At 40.5% G+C, this 18,290-nt stretch overlaps 1 protein-coding gene across 1 annotated transcript in view; it reads left to right on the top strand.

Annotated features, from left to right (window-relative positions):
- Nucleotides 1-303: 303 nt before the first annotated feature.
- sertad2b (SERTA domain containing 2b) overlaps nt 304-18,290 on the top strand; it is a gene marked incomplete at its 3' end in the record, with an annotated part of 37,480 nt that continues 19,493 nt past the window's right edge. The window contains exon 1 of the mRNA XM_080481251.1: nt 304-400. The remainder of the gene's footprint in view (nt 401-18,290) is intronic.

Raw genomic sequence — 18,290 nt, 5'->3', positions numbered from 1 at the left:
AAGAGTGGGCGGGCGAATGTGACGCCTCATCTCAGTTTGTGCTGCCTTCAAGTTCTCTTCGTGAATTCAAAATACGGTACGTACACATATTCCGAAGCAGCAACACAGCGTTGTGAGTTCAAATCATTTTTATGATTTAAGTATTTACGTTAACACTTCTATAACTAAGGCTGGACGAAATAAAAGTGCACGTTTTGGCTTTAAACGACACGGAGTCGCAGGATTTGACCAGAGGGTCCTTGAAGGCAGCGCAGCTCCTGAGAGCGGAGGCAGCTTTCTCCTCCTATCAGCGCCATTGTGTGTCAGAGTCTCCGGGAGCGAGGACGGGCCGTGTTTCTGTCGGGACTGTTTAAATACCCCCTCCATGTTTCTCGGTGGACCCCCGGTGGACCTGGATGTGGTAAGACGCCGATATGAATTCTTCTCGGTCGTGAAAAAGTGAGGATGAGATGAACGGACTGCGCGGCGTTGAGTTTCCAGTGAATAATAGAGACGGTGGCGGCCGGCGGCTCTCCGTGGAGGCAGAAGAGGGGCTCTGAAGCACAAAGTTTCCGTGGTGAATCTGCGGGTAAATGTCGCTGCCTGCTTCCCTGGCACTTCCACCGAAGCCTCTGTCTGTTCTTGTTCATGGAGCGGAGGCAGCGAGTTGACGAGAAACTTTTCATTAGCTGAATAACATTCAGAAATGCTCCTAACCCGACTAACACGGGAAATATCACGTGAAAGTAACAAACATCGTCACGTTAACTCGTAAGCGGTAAATACACCTGATCGTAAACATCATATCGTGACATAAACACGTAATTACGTAGTCTGGTTGCTAGTCTGATATTTCAGTTACGAAAGCCATGATGTCGCGGAGTACTTAATGGCAATATATCGCGTTAAACAAACACATTTTTAATGTCTGTGCCCTTGTGGTTTGTACTTCTAGATAACAGATGTCGGACTTTTAACTTTAACAAAGCACAACCACTCACTGGGTTTTTTTTTTTTTTTTACTTTTGTATGTCGATCACGTTTGTATGAAGTTCCCTCTTGCAGTTTCAGGAGTTGAGGAATTTGTTGACTCTATTGGGGAAGTTTTCATCATTATGTCTTGATTATTGTTATTATTATTATTAATTTTATTTTGGGGGGATTTCTTGGTTCTGATTTCTGATCTGTTGCTACCAGAAATTGAGTTGAAATAACAAAATCTGCTGCAGTAATTGTTTTCCCTGATTGTCCAAATGTGTTGACAGTTCATGGAAACTTATTCGTATTTCGCTATAGGTGTATTGCATAGTTATAGGTAGACAACAACAGCTGGGGAAAAAATAACATTGTACTTATATTACAAGCACCTGTTATTGGCTAGCCAATTTCCAAACTTGTAAAAACTATTTCACACCTTGTTCAGACCTTTAATATAATTACTGTTGTCTTAATTGCACTTAAAAGTAGGACATATCAAATACATGCATGATGATTCAATGTAGTTTATTAGTTTATTTTCATCAGATTTACATAGTAAGTTATGTATATATTTGCGGTATAGGCGTTCACTCACAATGTGGCTCTTTTAGACCGAGGATGACATTTTCTATGATTATAATCATTCACAATGATTGAAGATAAAGTGGAAATTTGGTTGACTAGTTGGTAATTGCGTGAGCCATCGCCATGCGTGGACGCTGCTGTGGAGTGTAAAGTGATGTTTGAAGACTGGGGTCAGTGTGGCTGCTGTCGGTGGGCCTCTGGTTTCGTAACGTGGCTCCCTGACTGTCAGCAGCTCCCATGCAGGGGTCTATACACGCCAACTGCCACAGAGTGCTGAGGCTTCTTTGATCAGGACCTTGAGGAGTGAGGCAGATGTGCTGCAGGGTTACACAACTGCACACGAGTGGCATAACCGCGGCTGAGGAGGCAAAAGAAGGACAAGTCCTTGGTGTGTGGGGAACCCTGTGATTGGTTCCTGAACTCCAGGTAGAAACGACACTAATAGAAGAGAAATAAGCCCACAACAATTATAATTTCACTTGTGTTATTGAGTTCATGGTCAAAACAATTGTTGAAAAAAGGCTACCAATTGTTAATTCTCTCAAAACTGAAAAAAAACTTTAGCTATATCTTGAAAATCTGCAGATTGTTGTTGTATGGTCAACATATATGATGATGTTAATTGTTGCTACATAACTGCTTAGCTAAAGTGTATAAACTATGGCTTTTTTGTCTTAATTGCTACAAGGTTTACTAAGAATTACTATTTCTACTACAGATGCATTAATGCCATCATTCTAAATCATCAGAGCTCTCTAAATATTCCCACTTTCTGAAGTGGAAGTTTTGAGTTTGGTATTGTTCAGATGTGTTGTTTCCCAGCTCGGAAATTAGGCTTTTTCCACTTCCGACTTCTTCATGAACTCACTGTACATGTTTTCCTGAACTGAAGATAGACACTGGAGTGACTTGTGATACCACCATATGGCTGATGGTAGAACTGTATAAACACTAGGTCTGGTTAGTTGTAGCTATTGCACAACCTTTGAGAAAAGACATTAGGTTACAATGCAGTCATGAGCACTTAACATAAAAATATCTGTTCATGGAGTCGCAGTGATTTTCATCTCAAAAATCAAGTTTTCCTGTAGTTCATTTATAAAATTTACTCATTGCTCCATCTTGTCATGCCTGAGATAAATCGTTTAAGTATATCGTTTATGAAAATATACACAGCTCCATGTTTAACCTTTCAGTCGTTGACATGTTTGAGATGGGTTTGTGACAGCTTTTCACTCAAATTCTGCGAATTGTTTTTGACACACTTCATGTGAAGGGTATGCCACAGAAATCTGTGTAATAAACACAGCTAGCTACTTGTGAATGATTGATTAAACTGAGTCACTTGTGAGGTTTCAGTTTCTGCTCTGTGATCTGGTGGCGGGGGCGTGGACGCTGAAGACTAAATTCACAACTGAAAGTCCAAACGTGGCTCTCCAAATGTCACCGATTGCAGGCCGATAATGGATCATAAAATGAGTTAGCACCCATAATGATAAGATATGCACCAGCAGAGCAGTTTGCAGTAATTGTTGGATACGTACTTGTTGAAATGTTGCTAGAGCCTGATCTGTGGATGATATGCCCAATCAGAAGTGGCTGCAGAGAATACTTGCCCGTCTCTGTTGGTAAAGCTAACCTGGTGATAGTGATCCGTGCAAAGGCAGGTGTCGCTGATAATCCTAAAAAACTTTCAGGACATTTATTTCTGAGATTTCAGCCTCAGCACTCACAGTATACTGCTCTTATGAGCTAAATCCAAGCTAAATTGTGGATTTGTTGCAAAAATCCCAATCTACAATTCCTTTCTCGTCAGCAACAATTAAAAAAATTGCATTTTGCAATTAAAATAATTTGAACCTCTAATGGGTGCTGACTTCTAATGCCACATTTCCCCCACAAACAATCGGTGCATACCCTAAACTGGATATCTAGAAGTTGAAAACAGATCAAAGCTTGAGTAGTAGCGTCGTGGCTGCACAGGCTGTAGCTCTTTTGTTGCAATGATGAGAATTATCGTGAAGTCGTCCAGGAGCTGAAGTGATGACACTCGCAGCAGTAGAGCCGGTGGGCTACGTGGGTAACTGGGCCAAATATGCCTCAAGCGGCTGCATGATGCACTAATAAGGCAGATACTGCAGTAATAAGGAGGCTGGTACTGTAGTGACCAGACGTATCAGTGCCGTGGATTCCTGCAGCTGGAAAAAAGTGTCAAGCTGTTTTCTCTCCCCTGGTGGCTCGACGGAAAGTGGGAATGCTCGACAGCATGTAGACACGTCTGCTGACCTAAATCTGCTCTCTTCTTCTGCCTTTTATTTATAGACTTCACGTGTGTGTGTGTGTGTGTGTGTGTGTGTGTGTGTGTGTGTGTGTGTGTATGTGTGTGTGTGTGTGTGTGCATGCGTGTGTGTGCGTGTGTGCGTGCGCGCGCGCGCGCGTGTCAATGCACTGATGACCACACACTTGCTGTGCATATGTTTGTGTCATTGTGAGTCATTGTTCAATTCTGTAAAAGTGACACCCCATGTGAAATGTCAAGGATTGTCCCTTTAACCGAGGCCATAATTTAATCCTGAAGAATGAGGCACCTGTCGGCTCACACCACACACATATGCACACGCATGGCCACGAGACCGAGTACACCCAAAAGAATCATTGTCGGACATTTTGGGACTATCGCACATGTAATCCTGTTAATGGAGGTCCTGTATACTTGTGATCATTGGATCAGGAAGGTGAGCGAATTTGGTAGTTTTTCCATTTTCTTCTACATAAATTTAAGATAAATGCAGAGCTTTAAGTGGAAAAAAAATAAGAGCTGGTACTCCTCTTGGTGACATGCTGTCAGTCTCTCATTCAAATATAGGACAAAAACATAATATTCAGTGGTGTGAGCAGACATTTTGTACGGCAGGTGGTTAGTGTAAAATAAAGGCACCTTGTGCAGCGTGTGGATCCACCGGCTGCTTTATTATTATAGTGTGAGAAAAAAAAAAATACAGTATAGGCCGCACTTGTCTAAAAGCATGTGTCCACATTGTAATAGGACATGAATTTCACTGTGTGATTGCAGGTTTTTTTCTTTCATTATTTTTTTTTTCAAAGAAATAAACGACTTTTAAACACTGCTTCCATGGTGGGGCCACGGACGGACTGGAGGGAAAGAGAGAGAGAGGAAGAGAGGGCAAGTAAATTACTGCAAAAATACACAAACACTGAGCGTTTTATCTCTGGTCATAAAGTATTTGCTTATTGTGATTGTGAGGAGAGAAGATTTTCCTCTGAAGATGATTGGTCAGCCCCGGAGCACAGCCACGGAGGGCAGAGTTACGTGATGCACCTGAACGCATCACCCTTGTATTGTCGGCATGAATCTCGTTTACCAGTAAAAATCCATAACTTAGCCTCGTTGTTTAAGCCACTGGGTTCAAAGTGTGTGAAAAAAGTAGCGGCTCACAGTCCGGACATTATGAAAAGTTTTAGTACGCGCCGTACGCTAGAAAAATGTCCCGGTACACTGACAGGTAAAATTTAAAAGTGCCTACCTAAAGCACTGGATAAATGTATTTTTTTCCACCAGAATACTTGGCTTTTTTCCCAGTTACTCGACCTGATTGATGCATTTCTTCAAAATATGTGGAAAACTGTGCTTAAATGTAGTGATTGTACAAAAAACACTACATCTTCAAGGGGAGTAAAGCCCATTTAGACAACTATGGACTTGAGGGTGGAAGGCGCAGGCAGGCTGTTTTATGCTTGACGCACGGGCGTGATGTACGGAACTCAGACATGCAGAATCAGCATGGGAGAACGTGCGTGCCATTTATACTACACGCAGCTCCCACTCCCAAACTGCAGGGGGCAGGGAATCACAAACACATGTCCCCGGCAGTACTGAATTATGGTAGAAGAAGTGGACTTCTTCTTCTCGACAGGACACAGGACACAACAACTTGTTGGACATTGGCCGTCACTCGCACTGCAATTTCAGCTTCAAATGACTTGAAATGATTCTTTCTGACACCACAGATACTTGAACTCTGGCAGGACAATGTACTTAGAAAAGGTATGCTGAAGAGGGCTGAAGAAAATACAGGACTTTGCGATTCAACACTGTGTTTTTAATGCAGTAACATTATTGAACAAGTGACGTGTTTTTGTTTGTCAAAAACTAGGGATGTCCCGATCAGACCAGTAGATATCGGATCGGGGCCGATGTTGGTGATTTGTGAGTGATTGGGAATCGGCAAATCCAGCCGATCACCCCGCCGATCTTAAAAAAAAACCCAAAAAAACCCCCAAAACTTTTTCACGTCAACTGCTGTAAAGCGAGCCCCTTTTGTGACGTGCCATAAACTGACGTTAGCAGCATAAAGCCATTGAGTGGATAAATTGTCAGCAGTCTGGAGGTATTTTAAGGTTGATAACGAAACTAGTCCAGCGGCCAATTGTACTATTTGCTTCACCACAGTCCCGAGAGGTGGAGCACCAGAGCTTCGTTTAACACAACTAATTTGATAAGACATCTATAAAGTAAACATGCGTCGTAGTACGCCCTGAAGCCTCATGTTGAGCCGTGTTCATAGTGAGGTGTGGATGGAAGTTTTTTGGGAGAAGGCCAGGGAGAAAAAGGATTGTTTTTTTTGTCGTGTGGATGTACCCTCAGTTTACAACAACAACTAAAGAAAAAGCAAACTCCCGACTTTAAAAAAAAAAAGGATTAGTACCCACAGGGGAGCGATACGGTGAAAAAAAACAACCCAGACGGTTACGCTAGTTTGAAGGGAGACTGGGATATTCTGAATACATTTTTGAGAGAACTATGTTCAGACTACTTTTGCCAAACAGGTTTTACCACTTTGAAGTGGAATTAAGTGTTTATAATTCACATTGAAATGTAAATGTTTTGTTACAATTCAGTTCAAACCTCTCATACTGCTTTAAGTGAAACTGAAATTTAATACACAAAGAAGTTACATTGGAGCCTAAGAGCATTTATGTTTAAGATTTATGTATTTATTTTTATTATTGTGCAGTTTTTTAAGGACTTATTTTCCACCCAACCAGTCAAAGACACTTTGAAGTGGAATTGGGTTATTCTGATTGGTTTTACTGAATACTGTTTATGTTGTAGTTTTTTTTTATTTTTTTTATAGTTTATATGTTAGTGGACCTCCACTCTCAAGCTTCTCCACTCTCAGGCTCCCTCCACTGTCAGACAGGAAGTGCTCATTCAAAATAAAATGCGGCAGAAGGAAATGCCAAAATGCTCGTGGAAAATTCAGAATGCGTTAAGTAGTCAACAACGCAATATTAAAAACTACTTTCTTGAATGTAGTACAGTATATATCTTTTATGCCTTTTTATCTATATAGCACGTGTAGCCTGAGTATTTATGCCCATAAATTATCTCATATTATACTATTTCTGAATGTATAATATACAATCATTTATGGCCACAAACGCTAAACATGCAGTATTTCTGAGATGAAAAAAATGCAGCTCATATAGTCTTAGGATATAAATGAATAGAAAATCAGAGCTCATGACTTGAACAGTTTATGATTATGATGTGAAAAATCATAGGTATATACTTCGGCATTTTTCGGAATTAATCTTTCATAAATTTTGTGGTTTATTTCGAACATGCATAAAATCAAATAAACAGTTCATAATAATCAAAAGATATCTCGCCAAACAAACTGAATAACTAACAGCAGAACAATATAATCTGTTTGAAGATCTGAAAAGGGGTGGGAAGTATCACTTATCAAATCCCACCCCCTCTCCATAAATACTAGCATGTTCATTTTTTATTAGATAAAAGTGGATGATATGTACAGTATCTCACAAAAGTGAGTACACACCTAGCATTTCTGTAAATATTTAATTATATCTTTTGATGTGTCACTGAAGAGATGCCACATTTCTTCAGTGTTGTCTGGGGCTGAACGATTTTGGAAAATAATTTAATTGAGATTTTTTTTCTCAATATTGCGATTGCTATTTAATATGCAATTATTTTTTCAAGTTCCTCTTCTCATGTATTTTTCAACAAACACAAGCAATACATCAATCTGTATTATAATAAACAATATCAGATTTATTATAAATTGTTCTTTCTTATGGGCGAGGCTTATGTTAAGATAAACTCCTGCTTATCTGAAACATGTATTAATATGAAAGATAGTTTATTTATCTTCTACTTCAATTACAGTTGTAAACTTACTAAATACAGTGACTTGCGGTCTTGTGTTGTGGTGAACACTTGTTCACCACAACAAGCCAACCGCTTGTCCATTGTGCTTATCAAAGCCCTAAACCCAGGCTGGGTCACTAAACTAATGCAGGGCTTGACTTTAAGGATTTTGAGTGGTTTGCTCATCTACATTGCAGTAGTGATGCACCGAGCCACGTTTTTTCACTTCCGATCCGATCCTGATACTTAAATTTGTATATCTGCCGATGCGATTCTGATAGCAGAGCTGTTTGCTTTAATATTATTATTCTCATTATTGTTGACTTTATATGAGGCTGTAATAAACTCCTCTCCACAGTAATCTATGGATTGTACAAATGTATGTATGTATTCTCTCAAAAGACAACTTGAGGTTAGTATCAGGTCAGAAAAGGAAGCATTACAAACTATTTTTGTTCCATTTGGACAATGTGGAGGTCTGAGTGATGTCATCATCTCATAATAAACTAGTTCTATCTTTCAAACCTCAGAATCACTTTATTAATTCCTGGAGAAATTATTTAGCAACGTAGCACAAACAGCAGTGTTTCCAGCTCGAACACAACACAAATGATTCGGACTATTTTCAGGGAGTTTAGCGCGGAGTAGGATGCAGCTTCATGGAGGTGTGAATCGACTGCTACAGCAGAGGAACTGCTGTTCATTGTCTTGATGCCGCGGTCAACAGCAGGGAAATGCTTGTGGAGTCACTTCAGCAACAGTGAAGCACAGACAAGGCTCCATGGATCAGAAATCTCCACAGGTTGGATCGGAAATTTCCGATCCGTGAATTACGTTGATATCGGAACCCATCCCTAAAACCAATAGCCCGTTAGGACAAGGTGGGCAGATGACACGCGCAGGATGCGCAAGTTGTCACGTGACCAGATCACGTGAGCAGTCAAATCGCAGCCCTTGCGATTAGAAAATCCTGTTTCATCATATCGCGATATTATCGCAAATGCAATTAATCGTTCAGCCCTAGTGTTGTCCCATTGAAACATTTAAAAGTTCACAGAAATGCGAGAGGTGTCATCACTTTTCTAAGATACATTATGTTATATGGGGCTCAGGTATGTTTATATTATAAATCAGCTTGAGGCCAGTCACTTAAAAGTGCTCTTTTTCTTAAAATTTCATAAACCAACATATCATACCTATTGTTATAAAATGTTCTACCATGTCATACATATGATGTACTTTCACTGTTATCATTTAAACTGTATATACTATTACTTTAGTTTAATGTATATTGCTCCGTTTTCCATTTTATCTTTTCTTTTGTCTTATTCCGTGTTAGTGGCCATTATTCATTTCATATTTGGTCTTAATTATTGTGCTGTTTTGGTGCTTGTTCTGCTGGAGCACATAGATTTACACCTGGGGGAATGTCAATATATATACTACCTTAACTCTCAGATGTCCACGGTACAATTGAAGTGAAATATAAAGTACTCCATAAAGCAAATATACAAAGGAGAAAACACAAAAAGTCAAAACAATTTTATTGTTCTTTATTCAGTCATCTGTGTGGCATTCGCAGTATCCCTTAATATGTTTTTGTCAACGATTTCTTAACAAAATGTCCACATCTCCAATATTGTAGAAAACAAATTTAAATGGCTCGAGAAGTGATTCATTTTCCGACTCGTCCAGGATTGCTTCTTTACACGAGACTTTGTACTGCAGACCAACCTGGGGCTGTTCCTGCTCCATGTCCAGTAGGGCTGTCACGATACCAGAATATTAGTAGTCGATACCAATACCTGTGAATTTCCACGATTCTCGATACTAATTCGATAACACAATTTAAAAACAAACAAACAACAGAACCCATGTAATTTTAATTCACAAATTTATTGAAAACTGCTTTAAACTGTCAAGTATTTAACACCGCTGTGCTTCAACATCTTTTTGCACAGAATTTAAATTGCAGTACCAGCTGCCAACTGCCAAAAGGTAACTATACATTCAAAAACAACAGTGGCCTATAGCCATCCAGTATAAAAACAAACAATACTGTGCTTATAACTATGGTCATAAATAACAACAATAGTCAACTATTTTACGTTCAAAAAAGAACAGCAGTGGCGTGGAGCCTTCAAGTATATAAAACAAACAATATTGTTCTTCTTATAAATATGCAAATAAATAACAAAACAACAGCCTTTCAGCGTCTCTAAAATTGTAATGTCAGTGTCTTTGGGCATCAGATGCCACTTCTTCCGGTCCTCTGCCAGCACTGCACACACAGCCTGCTGCTGTTCCAGAAATCTCTCTACCATGTCATATGATGAATTCCAACGAGTGGGTTCATCATGTATGAGCTTATGTTCTTGGAATGAGAGTTCATTCTGTTTTTTGAGAAGTTAACGTGGAAGTTTTGGTGATCTGGTGAAGGCAGATATTGTTTTACAAAGGTTTGACAATGCTGCAGACAGCTTTTCAATATCAATGGCTTTGTTGACTGCAAGGTGAAGAGTAAGACCACAACAAGGAATCCACGTGAAGTCATCTTTAAAGGCCTTCTTGTTGTTGGAGGCATCATCTGTTGTTATGCCTGCCATTCTTGAAATGCTAAACTTCCCTTCCTCTATTTTCTCTTCAAAGGCTTTCTTCAGATTCTCACCTGAATTGATAAAGATTAAAAAATGATAATTATAAAATGTATTTATTTCAAACAAAACATGTATTGTTTTAAAATGCTTAATAAGCTGAGTAAGTACTTTAATTACATACCTGTGTGATCTGTGTCCAAGCCACTACAGCCTAAACACCATGAGTGCATCTCCCATGTACTGCATAGTGATAGACATGAAGGTGTGTGCAGTTCTGCTTGTCCACAGGTCAGTTGTGCAGGCATAGTATGGCTTCTCTTTGAAATGCTGGGTGATGAGCTCTCTAGCTTCAGTGTAGATTCTGGGGATCTCTGTGAACATGAAATAGTTTCTGCTTGGTAACTGATATTTGGGGTTGAGTTGCTCAAGCATCTGGTGAAATCCATATTTTTCTACTGTGTAGATGGGGACTTGGTCCATGCACGGAAACTCTGCTACTGCCCTATTCAGCTTCTCCCCCCCCCCCCCCCCTCATTTGAATTTGAGTCATATTTTCTGTGCCTTTCAAAAGCTGCAGTGATTTTTGGCTATGTTAGTGTGTGACTTTCCTCCTGCTTCTCCTGGTCTGGCTCACATTGGTACTGTAAAGGAAAAAAACCCCCAAAACATTTAGTTTAAATAACATAAGGTAAGAGACTGTCAGACAGTATCTCATCATGTCACCTTATGTATAATGACGCAGACCATATTGTTATATTACGTTAAGTAGGCCTGGGCGACAAGCCGAAAATTTACCAATACCGAAATTTGCAAAAATGACCGACGTCGTTTTGCCCATTTCGGTATATTCAGTGTTTAAAAACCCTTGTGGCACCACATATGCTGTGCAGTGTACGCTTCACATGCCTAGTTTACTATGACGTAGCGGGACGGTGCTTGCGCGCTGAGACTCAATTTCCCCAGATCTGGTCAGAGCACATTATAAGCTTCATACCAGTCTTTAGATCGTGTTGATAGGCCAAGTAAAACCAGATTTATGATGAAAACTAAACGTGATGTTGTCGGCTGCGCTCGGTGAGCGGTTGGAGTCATTAAAAGACGTTTTTTTTTTTAAATTAATTTGTGCACAATTTATGATCAATCACAGTTTCTATGATCCCCCTCCCTCGCTCGCTGAATCACATGGCGCCCACAACCGTCCCATCCATCCATCCATTTTCTCCTGCTTATCTGTTTCTGGGTCGCAGGGGTGGCAGTCTGAGCTCTGTCACCCAGATCACATTGCACCGATTAAGAACCTTTCCTGCAGGTGGTAAGCTCACGTGAGCGCCCGGCGTGGGACATGAACCCTCCACCTTGAGATTGTGAGTCTCATGCTCTTGCAACTGAGCTAGGCGGTGGCTGCATATAACCAACCAACAGAAAAAAGAAAATGGTAGGGATATCAGGAAATAATGTTTTATTCACGAACTGAGTATTTACTTTTAAATTAAATAAAATTTTTAATTACTCTGTCCGCTGGGGCTCGACGTGAAAACTCATTTTACGCACAAAATGTAATAATGCATTGGTTTTATATTGCACTTTTCTTGACACTAGGGTTGCAAAAGGGCGGACAATTTCCGGTAAATTTCCGGAAACTTTCCATGGGAAGTTTAGCTGGGCAATTTTGGAAATATTCCAAATTAGAAACTTTCTATGGGAATTAAGGGAATTTATGGGAATTATTGGCAATTTATGGGAATTAACTGGAAATTTTTCATTTAAACAAACTATCATATACAAACATAAATGTAAGTATTTGTGTTTTGTCATAAGCAAACATCCATGTAAAATAATGCAATTTTAAAAATATGACATTTCAACAGATTTATTTGAGTAGAACTTTAGTTTTAATTCTTGAACAATGAACAATCAATTATTTTAATGAACAACAAAAACATGAACTCCCCCACCCAATCAAAAAGTAAAATGCCCCCCACCACCAAAAAAAGTCCCATTCAAAATTTTCAATGAAAAGAGAAGAAACAGCATCACATTTGAAGTAGCTATAATAAGCTCGCCTCTTAAATGGTCAATGAAATGAAAAATAACTTGAATTTAGCACCTAACTTACTTACTTAGCCACTGTATGAATACATTTTTATTTATTTTTTGCAAGTTAAACAGTAATACCATTATAGATCAGATATATTTACCCCATAATATTATTTATAACCTACTTGACTTTATATAATCCACAGGCTCACCATGTGGCTTCAATAGAGTTGTGCTTTGGGCTCAAAGGTGTGGCCTCCAGGGTTGAAGCAATCATCTGTGCATGTGATAGAGGAGTGCACAGTGCATGCAGTGGGCGTGGCCTCAATAGCCCATGTGATTGAGGAGCTTACAAGCATTAAATCTGGTTGTTTAATGCTTTCTGTTTTATTCCCATGGAAAGTTTCCAACTTTGAAAAATCCCCGAATATTGCAGCCCTACTTGGCGCTCAAAGACGCTTTACATTGCATTATTCATTCACTCCATACTCGATAGTGGTAAACTACGTAGGTAGCCACAGCTGCCCTTGGGCAGACTGACAGAAGCGAGGCTGCTATTTTGCAGTTCAAGCAGTTCAGGGTTCAGTGTCTTGCCCAAGGACACTTCGACATGTGGGCAGGCAAAGATGGAAATCGAACCTGCAACGGGGATTGGGAGACGACCACTCTATCAACCGAGCCATGCCACCCCGTAACTTTTTCCCTGAGAATTAGGTTAGGTAAGCCTTTTTTCATATAACTGTGGAGAAATCCCCTATTTTCAGGTGCAGTACATACCTGTGCCCCCGTTGCTAATGAGTTCCTGCGCCGGTCTCTTGACATCTTGAATGTGGCCATTTTCGACTAAGCTCTTTGTAATATCCATATTTAGAATTTGTTCATAAGAGATTGTATTTTTAATACTTTGTGTTTGCAGGAAATTTAAGTTATTTTGTAATCTGTGCTTATCAGCTCTTCGATAAATCTCAACTAAAAGTACTTAATTCACATTTTCAGTGTAGTTTTACAGTCCTTTACAGTCCTTTGAAGTGGCAATAAATAGATCCAGAGGAGTCATACTATCAATATAACTGCCACATCTAGTGGCCAAACATTGTTTTGCGCAGGGGGTGCAGTGGAGTAGTTATCGTCCCATTTATCGTTATCGAGGTGAACTGCTCAATATATTGTGATATTGATTTGAGGCCATATCGCCCAGCCCTAACGTTAAACATCTACATGAGGGACCGACTGAGCGAGAGAGTAGAAGCCTGCGAGGCTGCACCCCAGCTGACTGTCATACCCAAATGACGGAACGCAAAATAGGCATATTTGGGTTAATGTATAACGTGACACGATAGTGATAGTAAACGGAAACTCACTCATCTTGAATCCTCTAAACAAGTCGGGGTGCCTGTCTTTGAGGTGTTTGGCCAGGTTTGACGTGCTTCCTCCTTTCGTTTGAAAACGTCTGAGGCACTGTTTGCATGTCGTCCTGTTTGACTCTAGAATTGCTCCGTATTCATCTGCCTCGAATGCAAAATATTTCCACACGCGACTCTTGGTAACTGTCTTGTCGACGAGCCGACGTTTAGTGCTTTCACTCTCACTTGCTGAAGTAATTTTTTCTAAGACGGCAGGTTTTCTTCTTCAGCGCCGCTGACTGCTCTGTGCTGCTCACGAGCATATACTGCCCCCGTCAGTTCCGCCAAGAATCGACACGACTTGCAGAGACAAAAGTTGTATGTTCGGTTCTGACGTTACCAGAAAAAAGCAAGTATCGAATTTATTTTTTTTCGTGCCGGCATCGAATTAGTACCGAAGTATCGGTTCTTGTAACAACCCTAATGTCCAGTACTGAAGGGCTTGTTCCTGCTTTATGTCCAGTACTAAAGGGCCTGTTCCTGCTCTCTCATGTCCAGTACTAAAGGCAGGTCAACTCGGCCAGTAAATAGGTGCATTTTCACCTGAACCCACTTTGCTGCATGTCTGCAGTCACCAACAATCCTGGATTAACACGTGTCCTATGGAAAAGACAGACAGAAAAAGTATCTTTCCAATGCTGCATCAATAGTATTTGACAGACAGAGACTGTGAAACAAGACTCCTCTTTCACTGTTGACTCCCCCCTGGTGGAGTGATGTCCAATCTGAAAGAAACATTAGTGCACTGCTCTTCTTCAAACATACATACAGTGGAGGAAATAATTATTTGATCCCTCACTAATTTTGTTAGTTTGCTCACTGACATAGAAGTGAACAGTCTATAATTTTAAATGTAGGTTCCTTTTAACAATGAGAGATAGAATATCAAAAAGAACATTCAGAAAACCACATTATATAAAAGATATAAATTGATTTGCATTTTATCGAGTGAAAAAAGTATTTGATCCCCTGGCAAAACATGGCTTAGTACTTGGTGGCAAAACCGTTGTTGACAAGCACAGAGGCCAGAGGTTTCTTGTAGTTGATTACCAGGTTTGTGCACATATCAAGAGGAATCTTGGTCCACTCTTCTCTGCAAATCATCTCCAAATCCTTAAGGTTTCGAGGCTGTCGCTTTGCAACTGGAAGCTTCAGCTCCCTCCACAGATTTTCTATGGGATTAAGGTCCGGAGACTGGCTCGGTCACTCCATTACCTTAATATGCTTCTTTTTGAGCCACTCCTTTGTTGCGTTGGCCTTATGTTTTGGGTCATTGTCGTGCTGGAAGACCCATATTCAGCGCCCTGGCGGAGGGAAGAAGGTTGTCACTCAGGATTTCACGGTACATGGCCCCGTCCATCTTTCCATCAGTGCGGTGAAGTCGTCCTGTCCCCTTTGCAGAGAAACACCCCCAAAGCATGATGTTTCCACCTCCATGCTTGACAGTGGGGACAGTGTTCTTGGGTTCATAGTCAGTATTTTCCTTCCTCCAAACACGGCGAGTCGAGTTGATGCCAAAGAGCTCGATTTTGGTTTCATCTGACCACAGCACTTTCTCCCAAGACTTCTCTGAATCTTTCAGGTGATCATTGGCAAACTTCAGACGGGCCTGTACATGTGCCTTCTTCAGCAGGGCACTGCAGGATTTTAATCCATTGTGGCATAGTGCGCTACCAATGGTTTTCTTGGTGACTGTGGTCCCAGCTGCCTTGAGATCATTGTTAAAAGGAACCTACCTTTAAAATGATAGATCATTCACTTCTATGTCAGTGAGCAAACTAACAAAATTAGTGAGGGATTAAATAATTATTTCCTCAACTGTACACACATAAACAAATAAAATTATCAGCTTCAATATTCAAATACAAGCAAGGCACTATTAGGGTTGTTAAGTAATCCACACTGACATTATATCAGTCATTTCAAGATTGATTCATTGTTGGCTTCAAAACCTTACAGACATTTGAACTCAACATTGTGTGAAAGAACAAGACAACACAAAACAGCACAACACAACTTAAATAAAACAATTTTTTTTTTTTATGAACATTCGATAATGTTTATCTATAAAAGTGATATGTCACAGTGAGCATCATTACTTACAGAGAGCAGGGAGTGAGCAGGTTTCCACACAGGAACCACAATGGCATCTTTGACTGCAGCGTGGTTCAATATAAAGGAATATTTTGAATGAAAACAGTGAAAATGCTTAACAATTATGATTTTATTGAAAATCAGTATGACATGGTACACTTACAGGTAAAGTTTTGAATGTCTTGCAGGCTGTTGGTTGTCGTCATGTCGGTATGTCATAGAAATCAATCACAAAAATGCTTTTCCCCTATGGAATACATGGGAAATATAAACGCATACCCATATAAAAAATAAAGGAGAAAATTTAATAGCAGACAGTTTTATCAGTCGCTGCTGGATTGATATTACTCCTGCATTTGATATATGCTAAGTTCTTTACTACAACTGATTAAGATTGAGTGATTTTTTAACAACTTTACATACTAATCTAAACTACAGTAATTACTCATGTTGCTATACATTATATGTTGATACTTTGGCTGTCCTGTGAGAACCACGCATCTCTAAAACGTTCACTAGCTGAGAAAAACCTGTTTTCTATTTCATTGCAATGCATTAGCTACTGCATGGAGGGTTTATTGCTTGCTGTATTCTTTACAAACTGTTTTGCCCGTTGGATATACGAAGTTACTTTACGTTATGTTCTAAAAAAGTTTAAACCTGCGGTGCTTTAATGCTATCCACCGTTAGCATTACTTAGCTTTAAAATGGCATGAGAAGATGTGCACTCCATAAATTCATGTTTCTACAGTTCTGTCAGGTGTGATCATTAACCTCATTATTACAGCTCAACCCTCGTGGAGCGAAACAGACTTGAAACAAGTCAAGAACAAAAACATCCTTCAAAGCCTCAGTGACGAGGATTCAATTGATTATATTCAAAAAGAATGTTCTAAATACTTTTTACTCTCCTCTCCAGTCTGCAGCTCAGCGCTGAACCTGCTCACCAATTCCAATCATTTAACAATGGGCAGGTCATTTTCTAAGAGATCCGATTGGTCAGGAGGCGCAGCTCTCATCGTTGATCAAGAGCATAACCTGCTCCAGAGCAGGTTAGACATTCAGCATAAGTTGCCAGGGTGATTTATCCTGGTGAGAAGTGAGCGGGCGTCGCAGTATGAAAAACCTAGGGTTAATCCTTGTTATCTCGATAAGAGAAAATTGAGCGTCGTAGTAGAGCAGACAGCCCTGTTTGTAGACACTGCCTAGTGGCCCGCGAGTACCACACCCACCAAGCGTGCGATATTCAGGTGCTGTGTGTGAGGCTAGCGTCACTTTCGCCAGCTCCAGTTGTGGGCGGAGCCACAACAGTGGTTGGACATTAACTTGCGGGGAGGGCCTTTGTGCAGCAGGCTGGTTTGGTCTGCGGACACACACACACACACACACACACACACACACACACACACACACACACACACACACACACACACACACACACACACACACACACACACACACACACACACACACACACACACACACACACTGTGGTCTGTAAAGCATAAATGCTAAATTAATTGCAAAACTGAAAAAATGCTATTCATAAGGGCACATTGAATAGTGCAGGGCAAACCAAATGCTTCAATACTTTACTGAGAACCATTGAATCCATTACGCATGCCATTAATAAGCAGATTTAAATAGTGCTGCGTTCTGGAGGAAGTTACTCTTACATTTCCCACAGTGTGGCCCTCTTATTGAGGGTGGATTGAAAATGCAAAGCTGTAAAAGTTCCATTTGTCTCACAGCTTTGTAGAGACTAATCGTGACTCGGGGAAAAAAATGGGTTGAGTCAGACGCTGTTTCTTTGTCTCTGATTTTCCCCCTCCTTCCTCTCAGCGTGCTGCAGATGTGAACTGAACAGTGCGGCTCAACTTCGTCTTTTACAAAGTTAAAAGTAACACTACCTTTCCAAGTAGTTCCGTCCAAACGTGAGCTTGCATCCACAGAGCCTCTCTGTTACTGGGGCGCAGCCCGGAAGGAGCCGCAGGGTTTTGTAACCATGTCCGTCATTATGTAAGAGAACAAAGTGAATCTCAAGTCCGATACCTTGCTGACCTCTGGTCACGTGAGCATTAATGATCCCCCACGCACGCACGCATGTTCGTGGCACGCATTTATTTTACCTTCTCCATCTGTTCGCTCTACTCGTTGCGACTTTGAAACACATTGGAACATATTTCAGCCAAAGCGAAAGTGCCTTGCAGCACAGGTTCGGGTCAGAACTCTTATGGTTTCAGCTCTTTCTTAGATAGTTTTCTGCAGCTCGCTCCGTTCTGTCTCACCCACATCCAACGACCTCTCCTACCACGTTTTTACATCACATAACCTTGATTGTCCTGACGGAGAGTCTCCAGCAGTTCACTGTTGTCACTTTTGCTTTTCAAGTTCTCGAGGGCCACACATGCTTCCAGA

This window comes from Lipophrys pholis (genome assembly GCF_963383615.2).
Source record: "Lipophrys pholis genome assembly, chromosome: 15".
NCBI lineage: Eukaryota > Metazoa > Chordata > Actinopteri > Blenniiformes > Blenniidae > Lipophrys > Lipophrys pholis.
This window is presented reverse-complemented; position numbering and strand designations above follow the sequence as displayed.